Raw genomic sequence first — 23,644 nt, 5'->3', positions numbered from 1 at the left:
GACCCAGGAGAGGTAACTTACACAGCAGAGCAGACAAAGCTAAAATACTTGAGGATAATAAACAGAAATTGAGCAAGTCTACATTGAACTCATAAAAGGCTTAGTTCTTAGAGCAACTAAACAATGTAAAAGACTATGGATAGGTGGGAATTCAAAGGAGGAAATTGGCCAGATGTCTTCATTAGGAACACTATTATATACAGTAGCAGATCTCTGCCCCCCCCCCCACTGTTATTAATGCTTTTGATCTTGGGAAATATCATAACTCTACTTGCTTGGAGAGACATATCAGATAAGTGCAGGGAAGGAGTCAGGTGCCAGGAGAAAAAACAATGGGATTAAATAAAGTCTGCACATGAATGTGATGCCTCCCAGCCACCTTACTCCACACAGCTCACCAAACACCAATATCTAGGCATACATCGCTTTTCTTCTTCTTTTTAAATGTATCTTTATTGTGGAAAGTATTACAGATGTCCCCTTTTGTTCCCCCATTGACCCTCTCCACCGCACCCCACCCCCAGGCCTACTGCGCTATTGTCTGTGTCCTTGGGCAATGCATATATGCAGATAAATTCATTGGTTAATCTCTTCCCACCCACCCCCTCCTTTTCCATTGGAGATTTGTCAGTCTATACATTTCTAATACAAGAGAGTGGTGGATTCTTCATTAGAGAAACTAATGACTAATATCTGGCATAATTCTGTGAAAATTCTAGATTTTGTCTCTAGAATCAAGTGCACCACCAACACCACGAACATGCACAAATTATTTTCATCATCTTTTTAGATCATCCTTTCAAGGGTAAAAGATTATCAGGGCTTTGGAAAAGTTCTTCAGGGTCAAGCAGAAAAATTAAACAAATTAAAAAGAAAATAATTTAGATAAAATAAAGATTATGAAGGTAGCATAAAAAATCAATACTGTCAGATAAATATGATACTGAATCTATGATCCAGGAATAGAATTCTGTTGGGGGGGAAAGTAATAGGACAAAATTTTATTCCCACATATTAAAAAATAGATTTATTATAAAAATATAAAATAAAGTTGAGAGAATCTAGAAAACTGAGCAAAATAACAAGAAGATAGATAACTGGAAAAAAGATACAAGAGTTAGTATCAAGTTTAAAAAGCCATTCTACAACCAATAGAACAAAATTTTAGAAATTAGGCAACAAGAACACCAAAAACTACAAAAGAAAATGAAAAAAAAAAAAAGATAAAACTGAAAATAATTGGTTTCCAGGTTAGTATTTCCACTGAGTAGCTTCAAATTTCAAAGGGGATAAAATTGTCTTTAAATTGAGAATTTTATATTGGCTCTGTAGGTTTTTAAACCTGGTTTTTAAAACCTTGAATTCACTGATGCTTAAGGAAGCCACCTTCATGGAGAGGTCACGTGTCGGTACTCCAGTCTGCAATCTCAGCTGAACCCAATCTGGTGCCCAATCTGGGAATGAAGAAGCTGCCAATGATTCCATCACAGCCATTTGACTTTTTTCCAGCCATTTAAGTCTTCCCAGCTCAAGCCTGAGACATTGTGGAGCTGAGATATGTCATCCTCACTGTGCCTTGCCCAAATTCCTGACCCACAAAATTTCTGAACATCATAAAATGGTTGTTATGTTATGCAACTAAATTTCAGGATGATATGTTATACAAAAATTCATAACTAGAACACCACACTGAATGTTGACATTTCAGACATACTTAGATTCAGAATGAGACTCCCAAAAATCATTTCTTAGGAAACTATTACAGGTTGTATTTTAGCGACACAATGGGTCAGCCATGAAGGAAACATGAGATCCAGAAAACAGGGAATCCAACGCTGCAGAGAGGGAGGCCCTAGGATTATAAACTCTGCACCAGAACTTGACAGAAAATGATCCAGCTTGACAATACTGTAGCATGAAAGACCATAACAACTAAACAAATTAGATTAATAAAGTGATTATTGTCCCCAGGAGCAATAAGCAGTAAAGTACTTTATTAGTTCTGCTCAGATATTAAATAATCACATTCCAAAGGCATGTAATATTCCAGAAACCTCATCAAGCCATATGAGTGAACATATTTGGTGTGGTAAACAGAGAAATGGTTTGCCTGTCAAACAGGTATGATTTACATTCAGCCTCTTCCAGTTGCTACTTTAATTAGATGATTTAGGTAGCCTTTCTTACCCTCAGTTTCCATGTGAAAAAAAATGTTCTTTGTAGTGTTGTCAGAAATAAGCGACATAACAATTGCAAAGTAACTGGAATATAGTAGAGTCCTAATGTGTGTGAGCTCACTTTCTCCCTTCCTTTGGTGCTGGAGTTATCTGAATAAGTACATAAATATCTTGTACTTGTTAAGAATGTCCATCAAATTTAATTTAAGTGGCCCTAGCTGGTTTGGCTCAGTGGCTAGAGCATCAGCCTGCAGACTAAAGGGTCCCAGGTTCGATTCTGGTCATGGACACATGCCCGAGTTGCTGGCTCGATCCCCAGTAGGGGGCATGCAGGAGGCAGCCGATCAATGATTCTCTCATCATTGATGTTTCTATTTTCTCTCTCCCTCTCCCTTTCTCTCTGAAATCAATAAAAATATATCTTTAATATATATATTATTTTTAATTGATTTCAGAGAGGAAGAGAGAGGGAGAGAGAGAGAAATATCAATGATGACAGAAAATCATTGATCGGCTACCTCCTGCATGCCTTCTACTGGGAATCAAGCCCACAACCTGGGCATGTGTCCTTGACCAGAATCAAACCCGGGACCCTTCAGTCCTCAGTTGATGCTCTATCCACTGAGCCAAATCAGCTAGGGCAATAAAAATATTTTTCTTAAAAATTAATTTAATTGTAGAAGAGAAATACCTGGGATCCACAAGGCCAAAACTAAAATATATATAAATTCAAGAATGTGGTATCAAATTCATCCAGCAAAGGTGAATGTCTAATATATTTGACCTTTACATTCATATTATATTTATAATACATTGCATGGAATGGCCAGAAATTATGAAGTTTATTTTTATCCTCAAAACTTCCACTGAATGAGTTGCCTAAATCACATAACTTTTTCAGATTCAGGATGTCCTCGCCACATTGGATGAAAGAGGAACGATCATGCTGGTTATTTACTTGGAGCTGTGAAGTGAGTTATCTGTGTGAAGTGCATTGGCTTCTTGACAGTGTTGCAACACAAACAAAAGTGTTTTCAATTTAATGGAAGGCTTTGTGTTGCATGCACTGTTTATACAGGTTGGCCCAGCTCTTCCTCCGCAGAGAAGACCTTTCACCTTTCCTTTTGTGAGCCTTCGCGCTGTCTTAGATTAGAGAAACACTATAAAAATAGTTTTTTCTTCTCAAATACAAAACTCTTATTGTACTAGACTCTAGAGAAAATTATTAAAGTTTGTTCCTCTCTAAGAAACTGTACCTGGAGAGCTAATATGAGACAACGTGGCAATTAGGGCTAAGGCATTCCTCAACTTAGAGAGCCCGTGGGTCTCAAGCTTCAAAGTGCACAATAAGCACCTGGGGATCTTGTCAACATGCAGATTTGAGTTTAGGTCACAGTGGGTCTCAACCTTGGCTGCACATTAGAATCACCTGGGAATCTTTTTAAAATCCTGATTTCTGGGCCTCATCCTCCAGAAATTCTGTTTCTTTGTTATGGAGTGAGGCCACAACATTAGTAACAAAGAAACAGAATTTCCGGAGGATGAGGCCCAGAAATCAGGATTTTAAAAAGATCCCCAGGTGATTCTAATGTGCAGCCAAGGCTGAGAAGCCCTGATCGAGTGCCTTCTGGATTGAAACAACAGGTGGAGGTGACGTAAGGTGGAATCATCTGCTCAGGTTATTCAGTGCCTCACTGAGTTGCATCAGGCTTTCTTCATCCTGCATTAACCTGATTAGTCCTCTTAGGTTAGTGCTCATGTTGATCTGTATCTTGATCAAGACAAGTGTTGCTGATTAGCTATAATTACTAGTAATGGGCCAGCTTTCTTTCAGAGATAATGCCCTTAGCTCATCCATGCATTGTTCTACCATAAAAGGTCCCAAACTACTAGTCATTTACTTACTTATTCTTTGAACCAACAGCAAATTACTCTATGTGTGGGCTTTTAAATACTGTCCACTATGTCTAAATGCCCCGAGTACACCTGTTACCTTACCTTTTTTTTGTCTTCCTGTCCTTTTTCTTATTTTAAATTTTTGAATGGGAAACTGACAAGTCATAGAAAAATGTAACTAATAATTACATAAAATTCCAGAAGCAACAAAAACAAAAATATAATTAAGGTATATTGAAACATTATTGAATATTTTCAAAAGTTGAAAAATTTTGCACCTTAAAGATGATAAACATAAATATAAATTAACACAATCTACTGATACTATAGACTGCCTATAAACAAATTCTTAAAGTAATACATTAACCCCTAGACATACACTGTAATCTATTACTTTTTATAAGCAATTACATATAAGCACACAACACTTTTTATAAAATGCTCTAGTTTTAATTGTTTTCTAGCTTTATCTATTATTGAAACTGGGCATAGAACTTTGTGATTTGCAACAGATATCCAGTGAATGTTTATATATACCTTTAACACTAATTTGGAACAATAGTATGGCAACTTTTTAAGTGAAAATATAATATTCCTCACAATTGTAGTGAAATCCAATATAGAGCAGGCAAATCTTAGAAGATATCTAAGATGACCTAATTATAATATAGTAAAAAGTCCTTACCATAAGGTATTTTCACTTATGAGCTAATTCTTAAGACAAGTAAGATACAGACATGATTATACACGGACAAGTAAGAGAAGCACCAGAGACTGGTATTTGAGATGATTTTTACTAAACAACCTTTGTGTCTCAATATTTTCATCTATGAAATAAAGAAATGGATCAAAACCCTACTTTCTTCAAACAATTGTGAGGATTTAATAAAAAATATAGGTAATAACACTTGGAAAAACTTTGGTAGTGTATTGTGAGTTTTGTAATTGAAGTTCAATCATCTCCTAGAATTTCTGGGTTGGTTAAAAGTAGCATAAAATGCTTTGGTTACTTATTAGCCCTGGAAATCTTCATTCCTTCCAGATTGGGAAAAAGACCCTTTTTGTAGCATAGTATTTAATTATTGACACTACCAAATCGGTCTAATCTTATTCTCAATACAGATAAACATCTAGTTCATTCAAATTGGTTACAAATAAATTGGTTGAAAATAAATTGTCTGAGCTACAAACACTAGAATGAAATGATCTTTATAATAAAATATTCTAACATTTGCTTATTATTTATTTGACATATGCTTGTTATATTTATTTGTAACATTTTTATACTGTGGGACAGTCTAGCAATTGTTTTGTCTGTGCCTTTATTAATGTTGATCCATGGGTTTTATTAGCAGTGTTTTTAACTACCATTTTAAACTACCATTTTAAATTATTCTCATCTACTAGTCCAGTGTGCCAACCTGGCACGGCCATGGGTGAACCTGAGAGGGGGTGGTGAAGGATGGAGAAGACAGACAAGAGAATAAAGCTGGGGCTAGGTGGGACGCTGCCCTCTCTGATGGAGAGACAGCGCCACAGCCTGCAAGCCGAGTCTTTATTTTATAGCCAGATTCCAGGAGGCAAAGTAAGAGCATGGTTATAACGTTCTTGCAGGTTTCCAATCTACTCAATTACATGTACCTGATCAAGCTTTGTTTACTTGCTGCACCTCCCACAGCCCATATCACTTAGTCACATGGGACCGCAGGTTTGGACCATAAGGTCAAGCTTACAACTATAGCCTTTTGCTATAATTGTGCTGGGACTTGCATGTGGCTTTACCATGAGAGAATCGTGCCCTCTCATTAGTCCCAGGCTTGAACCTGTCCAAACGCTGTAGCCACTCTCCACAGTCCAGTTTTTATAGAATTTTTTTAGCGTTTTTGCTTCATTGAGCCTGATACTAATTTTGCTCTTAATTTTCTATGTGCATGTGTTAAACTGTAGTTTTGATTCTGATTGTTAAAGTTCTGTTATATAGCTCTAATGTTCTGAAAAGTCCTTAGCACAGAGAGTTTTACATATGAATGAATATCAAAACAAGCAATTATAGGCATAATTATATAGAATAATATAAAATTCTAGTAATAATTTTTAAGTTAAAAAAGACAAAATTCCTAAATAATAATTGTGAAATTTGCAAGCCCTATTCAAAAACAGCCCAAAAATCTAAAGAAAAGAAAACATACAAAATGACTGTAATATATTCATTATATAATAATTTACCTTATTATTACATGACTAGAGGCCCGGTGCACAAAAATTTGTGCACTCGGGGGGGTCCCTCAGCCCGGCCTATGCCCTCTTGCAGTCTGGGACCCCTCGGAGTGTGCTGAGCTGCATATCTGGCGCTTCGGCCAGATGGGTCATGCTGTGCTGTCTGTTCCTAAAACACATAGATAGGAAGGTACTGACATCAGGCCAGGCCTTGAGATATGGTCTCATGGGCCTGTCTCAATATGCTATACTCTCTGTTCCTAAAACACATAGATAGGAAGGTACTGATACTATACTGTGTCGGGAACTAAGGTTTTGTAACTTTGTGGTTTTTGCAAATAAAAATGCTGTAAATCCTGTAGTCTGGACTGCAGTTCAGCCTCTGCTTCAGCAGGGTGCTGTAACTGTAGTCAGCTGGCCAGCTTAATAAAGGCTCTTAAATTTAAATTCTGAGTCGGTGGTCTATCTCGCTGAGTGAACCCATAACAGGAGGATGTCCACCTGCTGGCTTAGGCCCACTCCCTGGGGGATAAGGCCCAAGCTGGCAGTCAAACATCCCTCTGGCAGCCCTCGGGGGATGTCCATTTGCCAGCAGGGAGCAGACCTAACCTGCAGTCGGACATCCTTAGTGCTGCTGACGAGGCAGGAGAGGCTCCCGCCACCACCGCTGTGCTGGCAGCCATCAGCCTGGCTTGTGGCTGAGCAGAGCTCCCCCTGTGGGAGCCCACTGACCACCAGGGGGCAGTTCCTGCATTGAGCATCTGCCCCCTGGTGGTCAGTGTGTGTCATAGTGACCAGTCATTCCCAGTCATTCTGCTGTTAGGGTCAATTTGCATATTATCCTTTTATTATATAGAATAGCGGCCTGGTGCATGGGTGGGGGCTGACTGGTTTGCCCTGAAGGGTGTCCTGGATCAGGGTTGGGGTCCCGCTGGGGTGCCTGGCCAGCCTGGGTGAGGGGCTGATGGCTGTTTTCAGACTGACCAAACCCCCTTCAGGGTGGGGGTTCCCACTGGGGTGCCTGGCCAGCCTGGGTGAGGGGCTGATGGCTGTTTTCAGACTGACCAAGCCCCCTGGTGACCGAAGCTCCCAGCCTTTCCTTTTTTTGTGTTTTTTTTATTCACTCCAGCTCCGTGGCCATGGCGACTAGAATCAGGTATCTGGGGTTTATTTACCTTCTAAAATTGAAACTTTGTTGCCTGGAGAGGAGGCAGCAGCTGACCGGGAAGCTTGGCTTCTTCCATCCTTGGGGCAACAAAGCCTCCTGCTTGCTCCAGCTCCTTGGCTGCCGGCCGCCATCTTGGTTGGGTTAATTTGCATATAGCCGCTCTGATTGGCGGTGGGTGTAACGAAGGTACGGTCAATTTGCATGTTTGTCTATTATTAGGTAAGATGATGATCATTATGCCACCACATCCTGGCACATACTAGTCCATGTCAACTAATAAATATATTTTTACTGACTTACTGATTTTTTTAAACTAACTTATTGATATATCCTTTTTATGTGTTGAACACCTACTCATCTTTTACTAAAGATCATATGGCAGCTACTCAGAGAATGTGTCTTTGTTACTTCCATAGCACCATGTTGATGAACTTATTTGGTCATCTAAATCATTGCACCACGGTTCTATGTTTACTAGTCTATTTATTTAGAATAGAAACATGTCTTGTCTTATTAATAACTGTAGGAGAGTATGTGGCTCATAACAGATACTCAATACTTGTCTGCTAAATTGATTACTTTGTATAATAAGCATATGTTATTTTTTCTTCAAATTAATAAGAATTGTGACATATATATAACTTTTTACTATTTCCTTCCAAGTGCTAATAGCATATTTTTTACATTTCTAATCTACCAAGATATCATCTTTTCTCACTAGCGTGCCTTATTATCCAACCATCCATGATATATAACTTATGAAGATATGATTTGTGGCAGGAGAACAACATGTACAAATAGGAGCTTTAAGGGGAATTAGACATTGAGGAGAATATAGTAGAAGATAGAGACTAGAAAAAGGAAAGGAAGAATAAGAAATGTATTAAGAACTTACTGCATGAGAGTATTATTTTACTTAATAATTGCTAAGGTATATTAGTATAATTATTATAAATTATCGGAGAAAATAATTCTATTCTTTATTTAAAAGGGTATCACAGCCAATGGAAGGCAGGACTGGGCATTGAATCCAGTCAGCCCACTCCAGTCAGCATTCTCCCACACAGCTGTCACCTCCCTCAAGCCAGGGTGACCGGTGTGTAGTCATTTGCATTAATCTCTAAATCAAATATAAATGAAGTACCTGTACTGATGCAATGACCATGGAAATAAACAGAAAAAAGAGATTCAGGTGGCATGTAGTAAGTGTTGGACTGGGCTTGGTGACTAGTAAGCTATGAGGGTTAGACAAAGGAGAAATTGAGGGTGCTCCTTTTTCAAATTTTGGATCATTTAAAGTTGTCCAAAAAAAAAAAAAAAAGGACACAAGAGAAACTTTGAAAAATATTACTAATTAGAGAAAGAATATAAGACTATTTTTACACATGCACATATACAACAATGTAGTTGTGTGTTTTCCCCCAAAATTGCCATTAACTCAGGAAAGAAATAAGATTGGTACCTACTTTGCAGTTGATTTGTGGTATATATAATGGTAAGTTCATATATCCACTGTATCTTTTTAATGATTATATTAATACTTGTAATGGACTGAATTTTTGTGTCCCTCCCCCCCAAAGCCATACATTGTAGCCCTAATCCTCAATGTGACTGTCTTTGCAGTTAGGGCCTGTGAAGAAGTGATCAGGTTAAATGAGTCATAAAAGTAGGGATGTAATCCCATAGGACTAGTGCCCTTATATGAAAAAGAAAAGACACCAAAGCCCTCATTCTCCACTCTGTGAGGAAAAAGCAAGACAGCCATCAGCAAGCCAGGAAGAGAGCACTTACCCGAAACCAACTATGCGGGCACCCTAACCTCAGAATTCTAGCCCCAGAACTGTGAGAAAGCAAATTGTTGTTGTTTAAGCCGCACAGCCTGTACTATTTTGTTATGGTATATGCAGCTAGCTGACTAATACAATGATATTTTATTAATTTGACAAATATCTATTGAGAGTCTTCTATGTGGCAAGTATTATGCTAGATGTTGTGAAGCTGAATGAGATACTGTCTCTACCTTCAAGAAATTTACAAAGAAAGAAGTGGAGAATATTAGAAAAATGGGAAAAACCCACAGCCCCCAAATCTGTAATATAGAACATCATAAACAAATGTCAGTAATGTCATTAACTGGTCAAATGATCTGGGAGCAATTCTAGACCTTGTGCAAATTTTTCATCATCAAGCAATTACTGTACTGCAAGCATACATTTCAGCACTTAATTCAAATTTAAGAAATATCCAAAAGCTAGACAAGAAATTCAGTTTTTGCTTTTGAAGGTTAAAAAAATAAAGTAAAAGTTATGACAAATGTATACATAGGTCACAATCCATCATAGATTATACAAATGACATTTACACAGAGGTGAGTTTATAGAATTAAAAATGTGCTTTGGATGACAAAGAGAAAGTCCTGAAAGAGACTTCTTTTGAATTAGGTCTTTAATGGATAATTTAGTAGTTAGTTACACAGTATGATAGCCTTATGTAAAAGCTCATTTTAAAAAATATATGCCAAGCCATAAAATATAAAATAAAAGATGATCCTGAAGCTTTTTACCATTAGGAGAAATTGATGTGATTCAGGAAAGAAAAGAATTTAGGAGATTGAATTTCCAAAATTGTCTAAAGTTATCTATCCATTGAGAAATAAGTTAAAACCTGAAATATTATTCCACTGGAATTTGGCCAACTAGCAATTTAGAAAAGCCAACCATTTATTGTAGTATTGATTTCAAACTACAGAAAGATATGAAGAGTAGTCATTATATCATCCTATCAAACACATGGCAGATTTCATCCTAGCTGCTTACTTAATTGTCTATGTCTTCTAGACCTAGTTGATAAGCTTTATGTGCACAGAAACTCTGTTTTTTTTTTGTTTACCAGTACCTAGTGCAGGGCTTTAATTTACAGTCCAGAATGAATATATATTTATTGATCAAAAGAAGGTATAAACATACAATTATTTAACTCTAAAATGCAAGATCAGTATTTAATAATATAAATTAAATGGCTTTGTCACTTTCTCTAAGAATATTAATAATATTTCAATGTGAATTAATCATTTCAATATAAATCAATATACAAATCATGTAATATTAATCATTAAAGACTATTCACATGTAATTGAAAAGACTTAATGTGATGTAGGTGTACCTTGTAATTAGAAGTTTTTGGAGAGATGCAAATGATGTAGAGAATTCTGAGTAAGGACTAGAAACCACATTTTATAACCTGGTGATGAAAAAGTGGTCAGATGTTGCAAAGATAGGAAGTGCATTTGTAGTACAGTGGGGCCTTGACTTACAAGTTTAATTCGTGAGGAGACCGAGCTCGTTAAGGAGCTCGTTAAGGAGCTCGTTAACTCAAATTACTCTATCAACTCAATGCAAAAAATCAGCGAGAGACAGCTGGTATCTCAAAAAACTCGTTAGTCGGACACTCATAAGTCAAGGCCCCACTGTAGTTCTAATGTAACGATAGACTATAGAAGTAGATAGACAGTGAACATAGTCTCATTCACAAACTCTCCCAGGGTGTTTAGAACAGTAATACACATAGGAACTGCAGTATTTATCAGTTGCTCTCTTCTCAAGGATATAAAAATTATTAAAATAATTTAAATATTACTGACAGTAGGTAGGGATGTGGAAGTCACTCTACTAGACACAAAATACGTTTATATCACTTTCTATTTTATTTCATTTTTATTTTTTAAATTCTCACCCAAGGATATGTTTTGGAGTTTTTGGTTTTTAGTTTTGGTTTTTTGTTTGTTTTGTATTTTGTAGAGAGAGAGATGGGAAGAGAGAAAGAGAGAAATATCATTGTAAGAGAGAAACATCAATGGTCCAACTAACTGAGCCACCTGGCCAGGGCCACTTTCTATGTTTAAATAAACAGGGCAATGAATGATATTATGTGTTAGTCAGCTTGATTTTGAAATCCAGAAACATTGGGACAAACTAACCAAATAAAAAATGCAAATGCATAAAGGATTAATATATATGATAATTGAAGTGCCAATTTGGTTAACAAATTTAATTTATATCTATATAGGACTACTGAGTATAAAAGTATAGAGAAACAATATTTGTAATACCATTCAACTCAGCATTATAGCATAACTACAGACTTAGAAATATTTCTGACTTTATTTTAATGGCTCAGTGGTTGAGCATAGACCTATGAACCAGGAGGTCACGTTCAATTCTCAATTTGGACACATGCCTGATTACAGGCTCAGTCCCCAGTGTGGGGTGTGCAGGAGGCAGCCAATCAATGATTCCCTCTCATCATTGATGTTTCTATCTTTCTCTCCCTCTCCCTTCCTCTCTGAAATCAATAAAAATATTTTTAAATAAAATCAGCTAATGAAGCTTGCTGAAATATAATTTTCATGCAATGGTTATCAGTGGTTAGTTGCCAACATAAGAGAATAAAAAGGGACAAGGAAAGTTAAACAGAGCTAAGATGACGTCTAATAGTGGTCTCTTGGTATTTTAATAAGATGACTGGAAAATGCTAGTAAATACAAATAATTCCTGCTCATGGTACAATATGGTAAAAAGTGGCTAGTTTTATAGAAAATACACAAGAAATTAATACAATTCTTGTCCATTTTGTACATAATCAGAGGGAGAGGGAGGAATTCCAGTTATCAGAACCTTTCTCCTTTCAGACTTATTAGTTAGCCATGCCACTCTCTGCTGCCTGTAAGTCCGTGCATATTTTTATCTCAGGCCACTTCTCCATTAAGTAGATGACCAAATACTGCCCACTACACTCCTTTCGCAAGTACCTCTGTGTGGGTTGCATTGTACCACTAATTTACTGACATATTAAGTGTAGCCAACTGAAAGCATGCTCAGCCATTTTCTATCTCCAGCAGCTGGTCATAAGGAACCATGTACCCATAGGTAAAGGCTAAGAGAGATGCTGGTTAACAGTGGAGAATGGTGCGGGCATTGGAGTCACCTGCTTGTGCAAATTATGTGTGTTGCTGACCGGGCTCATGCCTGATCCTGGATGTAGCATTCCTACCTTTAAATGAATTGCTAGCGACTGGGTAAGTCTGAACAAAACCAGCTTGCAATGAGCAGTTCTGACTACACGGTCACTCTGTACCCCTTGAACAAATTTCAGGAGTTATTTTTAAAAGGATTTTTAGTTCTCTGGTGCAGACAGCGTGACCTCGCCCTAGAACATATGGGTCTACATTGTGATTCTCATATTGAGGCTTGCCGTAAGTTCTGTACTGTTTTCCCCCTCTACCGATGCTTTAGGACCATAAGGTCTTATCAGTCATAAAGCCCAAGTTGCAGGGCTGCTTACATTACAGTCAGAACCTGTTACAGAACACTTTGCTATTCTCAGACCCTCCCAAAGCTGACAAACTTTATTGGCACAGTGTACAATATGATGCCTTGAACCCAAAAAGAGCTTTAAGTAATGTACTTACTTCTTTTGTAGTGGTGGAAGGAACAATTTTTTTAAAAATTAAATCTTTATTGTTCATATTATTACAGTTGTTCCTCTTTTTTTCCCCCATAGCTCTTCTCCACCCAGTTCCCACCCCACCCTCTGCCCTTACCCTTCCCACTGTCCTCATCCATAGGTGTACGATTTTTGTCCAGTCTCTTCCTGCACCCCCACACCCCTTTCCCCCCAAGAATTGTCAGTCCACTCCCTTTCTATGCCCCTGGTTCTATTATATTCACCAGTTTATCTGTTCATTAGATTTTTTTATTCACTTGGTTTTTAGATTCACTTGTTGATAGATATGTATTTGCTGTTCATAATTTTTATCTTTACCTTTTTCTTCTTCCTCTTCTTAAAGAATACCTTTCAGCATTTCATATAATACTGGTTTGGTGGTGATGAACTCCTTTAGCTTTTTCTTATCTGTGAAGCTCTTTATCTGACCTTCAATTCTGAATGATAGCTTTGCTGGATAAAGTAATCTTGGTTGTAGGTTCTTGCTATTCATCACTTTGAATATTTCTTGTCACTCCCTTCTGGCCTGCATAGTTTCTGTTGAGAAATCAGCTGACAGTCATATGGGTACTCCCTTGTAGGTAACTGACTATTTTTCTCTTGCTGCTTTTAAGATTCTCTCTTTGTCTTTTGCCCTTGGCATTTTAATTATGATGTGTCCTGGTGTGGTCCTCTTTGGATTCCTTTTGTTTGGGGTTCTCTGTGCATCCTGGACTTGTAAGTCTATTTCTTTCACCAGGTAGGGGAAGTTTTCTGTCATTATTTCTTCAAATAGGTTTTCAATATCTTGCTCTCTCTCTTCTTCTGGCACTCCTATAATTCGGATGTTGGTGCGCTTGAAGTTGTCCCAGAGGCTCCTTACACTATCTTCATATTTTTGGATTCTTTTTTCTTTTTGCTTTTCTGGTTGGGTATTTTTTGCTTCTTCATATTTCAAATCTTTGACTTGATTCTTGGGATCCTCTTGTCTGCTGTTGGATCTCTGTATATTATTCTTTATTTCAGTCAGTATATGCTTAATTTCTAGTTGGTCTTTTTTCATATCCTCCAGGGTCTCACTAAGTTTATTGGCGGTTTCTAGAAAATTCTTGAAAGACCTTATAACCGTGGTTTTGAACTCTATATCCAGTCGTTTGCTTTCCTCCATTTCTGTCATTTGTGACCTGTTTCTTTGTCTCCGCACTTTTTATGCTTCCCTGTGTTGGTAGAGTGGCTTTGTGTGCTAGGTGTCCTATAGGGCCCAGTGGCTCAGCCTCCCCAATTACCTGAGGTGGACACTCTTGGTGCACCCCTTTGTGAGCTTTGTGCACAGTCTTGTTGTAGTTAAGCCTTGATTGTTGTAGGTATCACTGGGAGGAATTGGCCTCCAGGCCAATTGGCTGTGAGAATCAGCTGTGTCTATGGTGGGAGAACTTCTGTGCTGAAGACACCCTTATGGAGCAAGACTTGCTTCAGTGGGGCTTTGGTGCTCACTGAGTCTGCCCCCTGAGTGTGTCCCTTATGGATCTGAGGAGTTGTAATCTGAATGGTCTCACTCTGACCACTGGGTACACTGGCTCTTGGATCTAAGGTGGTGCTAATTTAGCCTCTGCCTGAGGCTACCCAGCAGGAGCTATGAAGAGATCTGCAGATTCCCCTTCCTTGTTTGGGGTTTGGAGGTGCCCAAATGAGGCCAAGCTGTGAAGCAATGCAAGCCGCTGTGGGGCCTTGGGCCTTCTCTTGGAAGTTCTGGGTCTGGCCCAGCTGCAGTTTGTTAGGTAATTTTCAGATTGCAAAGGGCCAGGGCATTCATATGCAAAACCCTTGCTGCAGCTTGGGTGGGGCGTGGTCTCAGGGAATCAACAGGACGGAGCAAGCAGCTATGGCTGATCCTCAGCCCTGCCCTAAGGGGCCCCCGTGTCTCAGTGTCCCGGTAATCACTGCAAGCACCTCTGAGAGAAAGCCGCCCTCGTGTTCTGAGTTCTGCCCGATGCCAGACAGTCCAGTTTCTCCCCATATGAGTCTGGGTCCCCAGAGACTCACCCAGAACTGGTGTTCAGAGCAGTTGGGAGCTTGTGACTCCCTCCTGATTCAAAAAGACAGCCGAGTCCTCAGTTGCCAGCCCTTGCCGCGTGCGCTTCCGTACCTCTGCACTTCCGCACCTCCTCTGAGTCTCAATGTGCTTTTCTCTTTCCTTCTAGTTGTATAATTTCCATTCAGCCAGCCTTCCTGTAGTTCTGGATGATGTCCGTTTTGTCTTTTAGTTGTATTTTTGAATTTGTTGTAGGAGGCAGCAATTTCTGGTGTTTACCTATGCCGCCATCTTGGTTTCTCCAAGCCACTTCTGGAAGGAACAATTTAATTTGTCCTTTCATTTAGAGAGAATAGCTTGTCCAAGACCTTTGGGCTGTTAAAACTTCATCCATGTGGGCCGCTGAATATTTGTGGAATTACCTCTCATCCTCTTAAGATCTTGTTTCTTACCAAGACCGCCAATACACTTGCCATTTCCTGATTATTTGGTCAAATTAGTAAAGTGTCACCAATATTAGGGACCAATGTTTGATTCTTCAGAATTTCCAGATGATCCAATGCCCTTTCCACTATATTATAACAGAAGAAGAGTTAATAAAGCCCTGCGATAAGATCATAATGTATACTTTTGTTCACCTCATGTGAGAACAAATTCCTTTTGGTATTTCTCTAAATAAAGATAAGGAAGCATTTGCCAAATAAATTGCTCCATGCATGCCAGAAACTTTGTTAATCCATTTTGAAAAATTCCCTCATTAGCCACAATAGAAACACTTGCAGCTACTACTTGATTGAGCTTGTCTGCTGTCATCCACCATGATCCCACCGATAAACTGGTATCAGACTGATAGATTAGATAGAGATGTAACAGGGATCACCATCCTGTTTAAGTTTGAGATTATTTAATTTTTGAGGTAGCACTAATCTCGCCTCTCTCCCAGGAAATAGTATTGTTTTTTACTTATGATCTTGGACAAATGACTCCATTTTCCACTTGGCTTTCACCTCTGCTATACCTCATGCTGGGCCCTCTTCATCGGAATTTCCTTTAGTCAGTGGTTCTGAGTCTGAGAACTGACTCAAGTAGAGAAATGCAGCATGGCCCTTTTTGTTGAGGTTACTGCCTTCAGCTTCCTGATCATCCATTTGTGATCTCTTTTGAGTGAACAAATTAAGCCAATCTATTTTTTTTTGGCTGCCCATAAAACTTGACTCTAAGAATACTAGTAGTGTGCTCTATTAACCGTCTCTATAACCACCCCCATCTCATCACTCATTGACATGATGCCACCTATCTTGTTTCTGATAGTTAAGCACCACCACCCCAAAAGCTTCCATGGATTCTCTGATTTCAGGATATCATTATCCCCATTACTATCAAGGAACTCCTTTCTATAACTGGCATCTCCTACCATCAGCCTTGTCTCCCCACTGAGCATACCAGTGATGTTGGTACCACTCTCACCAGCACATTCCTTACCACGTCTGTGAGAAAGTGTCTCCGGGCAATTTTATAAAACATATCCAGCTTGGTGGTAGGGTGCTTCCAACTTGCATGGCAGACCCACTGTACCATGCCTACTCCCATGAACCTATTGATCCTATCCTCCACCATCTGCTAAAGTAGTGATAGCATTTCTACTTCAGTTAGTGTGGGCCATTGTTTGTTCATTTCCCCCAAAGCTTTCAAGAGCCATCTTAGGTACTCAAGGTTTATGACTAAGTGATGGATTCTATTCCACTGAAGATTGTTTTCATGTAGGTAAACTCTCCCCTGTTCAATGTTATGTCTTTACCCCCTTGATCCAGCACCCTCAGGATCAAGCCTCATTCGTGCAACTTAGATTCCTGATGAAACATGTTAGCCACACATTGCAGCTCCTTTGGCAATAGTCCCACTGCTCCTTTACTAGGCTGGCACATCCTCAGTGGAGTATACTGGGAATGGTTTTTATTGTTTCCTTGGTTGCCAGAAATGAGGATCAAGGGTTGTCTTATAAGGCACATGGCACGTTTGAGGTCTCTTCACTGGTCTACAAACAAAGGTGGCATCTTCTTACAGAGAGACTATTTCTGCAGGCTCAGCAGATTTAGGGAAATGGAGGGTTCAAGGTTCTCAATAGCATCTACCCAGAATCTCCCATTTAAAGGCACAGGAACCCATTTCTTGCCTATTGGGAGCCTGCCATAGAAGGCAATGAGAATAAGAATTTAACCATTTCTGGAGCCCTATTACTTTTAGAGCCTGGTCCTTCTTTCTGCCTTAGTTAAAAGAGATAGAGGTGGTGTTTTGTTTTGTTTTTTCCATCCTGCCAGAGGCCCTCTGGATTTCACAAATCAGTAATTAGTTGCTCTTTTGCTTTTGTCAAATTTTATAGCCAGAAAAATATACATTTTCCCTTTATTGAGGAATAATTGACAAATATAATTATTCTGTTCTTAAAGTGTACAGCATAATGATTTGAGATACATATACATTGTACAATGATTACCAACATCAAGATAATTGACATCTCACATAGTTAACATAGATAACTTTTGTGGTGGGGGGGAGAATGTTTACTATCTACTCACAACAACTTTCAAGGAAAAGAGTAATAGAAGGGTTCAACTAAAGTGAATATTATTACCTATTGAATAAGATCTTCCAAAAATACATTATTAGAGAAATAATATATTCGGAGAATTTTCTCATGAGCAATTATTTTTTCTAAGTTGATAATTTTTTTTCAAAATAATAGATATTTTAATACTAAAATTATTTAATTTTTCTGTGGAATTATGTGTTCATATAAATACTGACCCTGAATATACAATACCGTATTATTAACTATACTCATCATGCAGTATATTAGATCCTCAGAACTTATTTTTCTCATAACTGAAAATATATACCTTTTGATCTACATTATCCCATTTTTCCCTCTGCCCAGTCCCTGGCAACTTGAATTCTATTCTATTTTTATGGAATTAGCTTTCTCTCTCTCTCTCTCTCTCTCTCTCTCTCTCTCTCTCTCTCTCCTAGATTCCACTTACATGTGGCATTTGTCTTACTTTTTCTGGATTATGGCCTGCAAATTCATCCATGTTGCTGCAAATGGCAGAATTTCCTTCATTTTTATATAATATATATATTATATAATTGGTAGGAATGTAAACTGGTATAGCCACTATGTAAAATAATATGGTGTGTCCTCAAAATATTAAATTGTATGATTCAGCAATCTCACTCCTGTGTAGATGAAGGAATTAAAATCAGTATCTCAAAGAGATATCTGCATACCCGTGTTCATTGCAGCATAATTCACAATAGCCAAGAGATGAAAACAACTTATATGTCCTTCAACAGACACATGAATATTTTTTTCTTTTGAGAACCAAAAACCATTCATTGAAGTTAATACTTCAGCAAAAAATTTTAGAATGAAGTTGTATTGCCTAACACCACATAGACCTTTGACATCTTCTGAGACCACCAGGACATTGCTCATTGCATAATATTACCAAGTGACTGAATCATATAGACAGTTTCTGGGATATATCTAAGATCAACAAAGAATTGCAATCATATTATCTTATTTGAAGGCTCTTTGTTACTAATAAAAAGATAGAATAGAGATTGTGTCTTCATTAATCATGTGCATTTTCATAGCAAGTCTTTGTAAGAGTTTCTAGGTGGCAACTGAGCTAGGATCTGTGAGCCATAAAAAATCAAATAGATGGCTCACTGGATTCTGTGTTAAAAGTTTATGTAACTAGCATTTACAAGTAAGTGAAGAAGCAGCAAAATCATGTTGATAATATAAGTCAAAATAATACTGCCACTTAAATATTCAGATAATTATAGAATAAATATTTAAAGCCAAGATTATTGGGATAGTTACATACTGTTTTAATCAAATGATTATTAGGGTTCCAGCTTTTTTTTTTTTTTAAAAAGGTGTTTTATTTTTATTTTTACTTTGTGTGGTTAGAACAAGTTAAAGAAAATAGTGATACCCTATAACTAAATGCTATTGGTTTTCTTGACAAGATAAATAAAATTGCCATATTTTACACGGGCATTTCAATTTTCCACCAGCAATGTGAATTTTTCCAAACTAAAATAAACACATTAAAACTACAAGTCTAGCCAGTCTCTATATAATATTAACACAGTAATGTCTTTTATAAACCTCCTATCTTTGAGCTATCAGAATTAATAGTATTTTTATTTTTTTAATCTAGCTTTATTGAGATAATTGACATGTATTATCTTTATCTAGTTTATTTCACTTAGCACAATACCCTCAAGTTCCATCTGTGTTGTCACAAATGTCAAGATTTTCTTCTTTCCAATGGCTGAATGTATACCCCACATCTTCTTTATCTATTGTAGCCTAATAGGGCTACACATTTTTTTTTCTCTTGCTGTTTTTCAGATTTTCTCCTTTTCTTTGTATTTTGATCATTTTATTATATTTTGGACAGGATGTTTAAGTTTGTTTCATTATCTATGAGCTTCATGAACTCAGATGTCCAAATCTCTGAGATGGACAGTTAGATTGTCTCCATATTTTGGCTATTGCAAATAATGCTGCAATGAAGATGGGCATACATATACCACTTTGAGATAATGGTTTCATTTCCTTTGGCTATAGACCCAGAAGTGAGATTGCTAGGTCATATGGTAGTACTATTTTTTTTTCAATTTTTGAGGAACCTACATACTTATTTCCATAATGGCTACACCAATTTACATTCCCACCAATAGTGCTCAAGAGTTCTGTTTTCTCCGCATTTCTTGTCTCTTATCTGTAACTAGAGGCCCGGTGCACAAAATTCATGCACTCGGAGGGAGTCTCCCAGCTTGGCCTGTGCCCTCTCACAGTGCGGGAGCCCTGCAATCAATCACCCTATAGAGGTAGGCCCCCCACCAATCTGGGGCTCCTTGATGGATTGCCCCAAAGGGGTAGGCCGGAGCTGGGGGACCCCCCTCTGCGGCACGTGGAGCTGTAGGACCACCAGGCCTCTCCACAGGGAGCTGCCAAGCCCTGTCTCCTCTGCGGTGCGCGGAGTCGCTCGGCCCCACCTCCTCTGTGGCACGTGGAACTGCCGTATTGTGATGGCATGAGGGCATCATGGCGTGATGGTGTGATGACCACATAGGCTTTTATTAGTATAGATAGGCTTTTATTAGTATAGATAATAAAAGCGTAATATGCTAATTAGAATGAATATCCTTCTAGATGTCTTTCCTTCCAGACAAAGCCGCAGCGGGTAGGGGCAGCAGCAGAGGCAGCAGAGGCCTCCAGCTGCGGCAGTGGTGGGCGGGGACTGGGTCCAAGGCCCTTGCACAAATTTTGTGCATTGGGCCTCTAGTCTTCTTTATAATAGCCACTCTAACTTTGCTAGATAGAATGTTCTGGGTTGGTAGGGTTGTTATTGTTGTTTTTCAGCACTTTGAAAACATAGTGGGACAAAAGTAGGTTTACAGTGTGAATACACGAAACACAAATTTTATTATTATTATTATTATTATTTATTAATTATTGTATTATTTTCCATACAAACAGCTGCGAACCTACTTTAGCCCCACCCTATATATCATCCCACTGTCTCCTGGCCCATAGGTTTCTGTTGATAAATACCCTAATAGCTTAATGGGGTTACAAATTTTTTTTCACTTGCTGTTTTTCAAATTCTCTCCTTCTCTTTGACTTTTGATCATTTTATTATATTTTGGAGAGAATGTCTTAAGTTTGTTTCATTATCTACGAGCTTCACGAACTTAGATGTCCAAATTTTTCCCCAAATTTGGAATATTCAGCCATTATTTTCTCAATAAATGTTATGCCACCCCTCCCTCCTATCTCCTTCTGAAACTCCAATAGTTTGCAAATGGTTTTCTTTTGTATCCCTTATCAGCGGTTCTCAACCTGTGGGTTGCGACCCCTTTGGCGGTCGAACAACCCTTTCACAGGGGTCACCTAAGACCATCCTGCATATCAGATATTTACATTACAATTCATAACAGTAGCAACATTATAGTTATGAAGTAGCAACGAAAATAATTTTATGGTTGGGTCACAACATGAGGAACGGTATTTAAAGGGCCAGAAGGTTGAGAACCACTGCCTTAGATCATGTGCACTTACTTTACTCTTTTTCACTATTTTTCTTTGTACTCCATAATTTCAAAGTTCCTATTTCTAACTAATTGATGCTTTTTCTTTCTGTTTGATCCATCCTACTGTTGATGGCCTCTATGACATTTTTTTATTTCATTCACTGTATTTTTAAGCTCCAGCATTTTTGTTACATTATTTTTTATTTCTATCTTTTGTATAACTTCTCATATTGTTCACATATTGCTTTCCCAATTTTATTGTTTTTTCTCTATTTCTTTTTTAAGTTGCTCTTTTTAAAAATCAAATTTATTGAGGTATAGTTGTCATATAAAATTGTAAGATATTTGAAGTGTACATTGTGGTGATTGAATATATTTATACATTGTGGAAGGATTTATCCATCTAGTTAATTAGCATTTTACATATTTATCTTTTCTTTTTTGAGATTTTTTTTCTTTTTTTAAATATATTTTTATTGATTTCAGAGAGGAAGGGAGAGGGAGAGAGAGATAGAAACATCAATGAGAGAGAATCATCAATTGGCTGCCTCCTGCATGCCCCACACTGGGGATTGAGCCTGCAACCCAGACAAGTGCCGTGACCAGGAATTGATCAGTGACCTCCAGGTTCATAGGTCGACACTCACCACTGAGACACATCGCTTGGGGCTTCTGTATTTTCTTGCAGCTCGTTGAGTCTCCATAAAACAGCTATTTTGGTTTCTTTAACAGATAAATCACAGTTCTCCATGTCTTTGGTATTGGTTACTGGAGGATGATTGTAATCCTTTGGTGATGTCTGTCGTGTTTCCTTGATTTTTCATGTTCCTTGAAGTTTTGCATTACTTTCCTTGTATTTGAAATAGCAGTCACCTCCTTCAGTCTTTACTAACTGATCTCTGCAATTCATTCAAACTTGTACTTTTTTGCTCCAACAATGCTAGAACTTCTCCCCTTGGAAATCTGGACTTCCATAAATGCTCTCTCCTCTGTGGGTAATTTCCCAAGACCCAATCCATGGTGGGTACAACTCCTTCCAGGTCCCTGGACATGTACTGCTGTATCCCACAGCTCCCAAAATGGTACTGTTGTCTGTGGATGAATGTCAAATTATTGTTGTTGAGGGAGGGGAGGGAGGGAACACAAATGAGAACTGTCTTATTCAGCCACAATCCTGCTTATTTTATTTAAATACTTTAATATTTAATGAATTAGAATAAATTTTATACATTTAGTGAAAAATATTGCACATTGTTACTAATACTTGAGTGCAATGTGGAACTATATGCTATGCAATTTTTATACCATAATAAGTAATACATTTGAATATTTGAAATTATTTCCTAGTTGATTAGTAAGTTTCCATAGCCTTTCATGTTAAAATCTAACCATATTTTTTAAAGGTTTTGATTATTATAACTTAGAAAGATTTTTGAAGGAAAAAAAAAAGAAGATTGTGAGTCTTTATTCTCTACTATTTGAAAGATTCATGGCTTCAGAAGTGCCCACTTCTCAGGACAAATGTAGTTTTCTAGTACAGAAATTCAAACTTACACTTTAGAATACTCTTATATCATGAATAAATCAATGCCTATAAACAAACAGATCAAAGAAATAGATTTGCTCAACCACCCTCTTCCTCTCTTTCTCTAAGTATGGTCTCTCTCCTTTCAAACAAGGTTTATCTGCATAACGAAAACATGACCCAAATTCCCAGTCCTCTTGCTATGTTAACTATATATCTGCTTTAATTCTGGCTTAAAACTAGTCCATACTCTAGTGGATTTAATATACATTGATACATTTGTAAATATACATTAAATATTATGTCTTTATAAAAACTAAATTTAGCTTCTGCTTATATATTTAAAAAGAGAAATTCAACTAAATTTATTAAGCTTCTCTTGAATAAATGGCCATTTTAGATCATTCAGACTAGGGAAGGATAAATTTTTTTAGTCCCTGGATCTATGCAAGTAAAATATATAAGACAAACAAATAGAATCAAAATATTAAGCATTATTTTTCAAACATGCTTTTGTTCTAATTATTTATATTACCAGTAATAACATTTTAAGGTTGAAGTATCCACATAACTCTCTTGACTCTTCACTTTTAATGCATAGACACAATGAAAATTCATCACAATCTTAAACTGCTATAATCAGAATTATAATATAGAGCAGGCAATTAGAGGTTATTCATACAAAATAGAGTTGAAATAGGCTTTGCACATATTGACAAAAAATGAATAAAGTTCCTTTCCATTAAATGTGCAAAACTTAATCCAATTCATTTGATACTAAAGAAATTAATTGTATGTGGTATTATTCAGACCTTAACCATATTTAGCCTTTTAGATCCCTGTGACAAATAACTTTCTGACCCATTGATTCCTCTAGCTTTATATTTGATTTACATAATTAAATAATATTTTTATGGACAATGTTTAATTATAAATCTCCAATTTCTAAGTAGCTTACCCATGTTGGCCAAATTTACAAAAATAAAGCTCATTCTTTATCAATTGGAACCATTTTTAGAGAACAAACAGAAAAAAAT

Source organism: Myotis lucifugus, unplaced genomic scaffold, assembly GCF_000147115.1.
Source record: "Myotis lucifugus unplaced genomic scaffold, Myoluc2.0 scaffold_217, whole genome shotgun sequence".
Taxonomy (NCBI): domain Eukaryota; kingdom Metazoa; phylum Chordata; class Mammalia; order Chiroptera; family Vespertilionidae; genus Myotis; species Myotis lucifugus.
The sequence above is the reverse complement of the archived record's forward strand: the minus strand, read 5'-3'. Positions refer to the sequence as shown.